This window comes from Triticum dicoccoides, unplaced genomic scaffold (assembly GCF_002162155.2).
Source record: "Triticum dicoccoides isolate Atlit2015 ecotype Zavitan unplaced genomic scaffold, WEW_v2.0 scaffold40356, whole genome shotgun sequence".
In the NCBI taxonomy this organism is placed as follows: domain Eukaryota; kingdom Viridiplantae; phylum Streptophyta; class Magnoliopsida; order Poales; family Poaceae; genus Triticum; species Triticum dicoccoides.
Window position 1 is genome coordinate 5,576 of NW_021269673.1, and position 3,216 is coordinate 8,791.

The following is a 3,216-nucleotide window of genomic DNA, read 5'->3' on the forward strand; positions in this document are numbered from 1 at the left end:
ACCTGTTGCATACTTTTCTGAAAAATTGAGTTGGCCTAGTCTAAACTATTCTAGTTATGATAAAGAATTATATGCTCTTGTTCAGAACTTAGAAACATGGCAACATTATTTATGGCCCAAGGAATTTGTTATACGTTCTGATCATGAATCTTTGAAACACATGAAAGTCAAGCAAAAGTGAACCGTAGACATGCTAAATGGGTTGAATTCATTGAGACTTTCCCTTATGTCATTAAACACAAGAAGGGTAAAGAAAATGTTATTGCTGATGCATTGTCTCATCGTTGTTGTAACTCCCCGAGACCGATGTGCCAGGTGTCTTCCAGTTATTCGCTGTTGTTGCCTTGTCTTTCGCTTGCGTGTTGCATCTTGCCATGTCATCATGTGCATTGCATCATCATGTTTTCAAAACTTGCATTCGTCCGGGCCTCCCCGTTCCTTCCGTTGTCCGTTCTGAGCCCAGACACACTCGCACGCGCCCGCGACATGTCCAAAATATTATTTAATAAGTGGCCAGAAAATGTTCTCGGAATGGGTTGAAAGTTGGCATGCGGTGTTGTTATGTTGTTAGTAGGTCGCCTACCAAGTTTCATCGCATTCGGAGTCCGTTTGACGCCCCAACAATTAACTATAGCGGCAATATAACTGGTCAAACGTCGGACGTTTTCGGTCTCCGAAAACTGTTGCCGGGATTTTCCTCTTTTCCTCCCTAGACCATCTACACAGCCCACTACCAACCGACAGGCCCAACCTAACCTCTCCTGTCAGCCCGCAGCTCTCCTCGCGCGCGTGTCCGAAAGCTATCCCGGAACCGACCCGGGCAGTCATCGCCGTTGGGTCCGGATCATCCCCTAACATCTATAAAACATCACTATTTTCTTATTTGGACTCCCTAGTCTATATTTCCGGAATGTCCGATTTTGATCGGAGGGACCAAATCGCCAGCATCTAGTTCCCCTACCTATTTATAACCAGACCAAGCCCTAATTTTTAGGAGATGTCCCATCCATCCCATCATGCGCCGCCACCCACTCAAATCTCTCGGGATCCATCCCCCAACCCCAGCAGCCTCCGACCACCTCCTGGTTTTCAGCGCAGCCGCACCTGATCCCCTCTCCTCCCTCCATGGCGACGTCGCAGCCGGCAAACCTAGCCACCAGGACCGGCCTCCTCCCTGTCCTTCCTCCTCCTTCCCGAGGCTCCTTTCTTCTCTAACCTCTCTCCCTCTCGTTCCTCTCGTAGGAGCTCGCCGCCGCTGCCGTGGATTTGGAGCAGCGCCACCATCGAGCTTAGTCCGTGGCCGCCGTTGCTCGGATCCAGCGATGGCCGACCTGATCCACACATTTCGCCCCACGCCGGACCTCCCCTTGTTCTGCTCCCATCCCAGTCCGCCAAACCACGGCCATGGCTACCAGAGGCTTGTCGTGGGTCATCCAGGACCTCACCGTGCCAACTCCATCTCTTCCTCGCAGGACCGGGGCCTGCTGCTCGCTGGTGGGCGCCTCCTCTGCCGCTCGTGCTCTCCCTTCCTCTTCTGTTTCCCTCTCCTTCTTACCAGAGAGCTGTTGCCATCTTCTTACAGCTTGCCAGCCATGGAACTCGGATGTGTGCCCCGAACCGTCTCCATGCACAGGATTGGCTCCATCCCCAAGGCCGCCGGACCTCGTCTGCCCTGCTGCATCGCCGGATCCGGCCGCCAGGACACTTCAGCGCCGCCGCTTCCTTCCTCCTGCTGCTCGATCCCATACTTCACGAACGAGGCGACCAACGCTCCCCTCTGTTGACTTGGTCTAGCGCCAACGTGGACGAGTGCCACATCGCCCGCGCATGCCCACCTCTGCCTCAACTTCGCGTGGGCCACCAAATCCGCGAGGCCCATGTCTGGTTTTCCTCTCCACCGCCTTGGGCCAAAGCCCATGGGTGAGTTTCCTCGCAGCCCCCCTCTGTAGGCCCAGCGTGGGTAGTTTTAGCCCATAGTCAGGTTTTTTTCCTGTCTGCGAATTTGTCTTTTGTCCAGTAAAAAATAGATTTGCAGTAAAGCCCTCCAACTTCATGCATTTAATAACTCCACAACCGTGCATCGGACTAAAATGTTTTATATATGAAAAATGCTTAGAATTATGTGTAGATTAATAATATGCCACTTTCATGCATGTTAAAAATGTTTAAACTTGTTGTTTGCTTTGTTTTGCCATATTGCCATGCTAAAACGATTTATTTCATAACTTAATAATCGTAGCTCCATTTTAAATAAACTTTATATGTAAATGGGGTAGAAAAATGCCTAGTTTAACTTGGTGCATTCATCTTGCATGTTTAACAACTCTAAAATATGGTTTAGGACAGAACAGCACCAAATCTAAATTATGCATATGGGGATTTACCGGAATTGTTGTTCGTTGTTTCCGGCCTCATTTAAACTTGCCTAGATAGGTAGTTTTGTTGTGCCTCACCTCTTGCCATGTTTAACAACATGTAATATTGTTGAGTACCTAACCGGGATTGAACTAAATAATTGATGTGGTGTTTCGTCAATATGCAACTTGTTGCATATTGAGCTCCATTTAATTTGTAGTATTGTTTGTTGCACTTTGCCATACCATGCATATTTAACCGGACATGCATCATACTTGGTTGTGCATCATGCCATGTTTATGTGATGGTTGTTTACTATATTGTTTGCTTCTTTCCGGGTTGTTTCTCTCGTTAGCATCGATTTCGTTCTGGAGTTGTGAGATCCGTTCGACTACGTCTGTTTGTCTTCTTCATGGACTTGTTCTTCTTCCTTGCGGGATCTCAGGCAAGATGACCATATCCTCGAAATCACTTCTATCTTTGCTTGCTAGTTGTTCGCTCTATCGCTATGTCGCACTATCTACCACTTGTATATCATGTCTCCCATATTGCCATGCCAAGCCTCTAACCCACCTTTCCTAGCACACCATTGTTTGGCTATGTTACCGCTTTTGCTCAGCCCCTCTTATAGCGTTGCTAGTTGCAAGTGAAGATGAAGCTGGTTCCATGTTGGAACATGGATTTTGTTGGGATATCAAAATATCTCTTATTTACTTTAATGCACCTATATACTTGGGAAAGGGTGGAAGGCTCGTCCTTATGCCTGGTGTTTAGTTCCGCTCTTGCCGCCCTAGTTTCCATCATACATGTGTTATGTTCCTTGATTTTGCGTTCCTTACGCGGTTGCGTGTTATGGGAACC

The 3,216-nt window shown here is 48.1% G+C and overlaps 1 long non-coding RNA gene across 1 annotated transcript; it reads left to right on the top strand.

The window, feature by feature from the left end:
* Positions 1–1,025: 1,025 nt before the first annotated feature.
* On the top strand, positions 1,026–2,758 carry LOC119346120. Its single transcript, XR_005167374.1, has 3 exons — positions 1,026–1,494; positions 1,583–1,920; positions 2,711–2,758. It is a non-coding gene; the product is annotated as an uncharacterized LOC119346120 (long non-coding RNA).
* Positions 2,759–3,216: the final 458 nt, after the last annotated feature.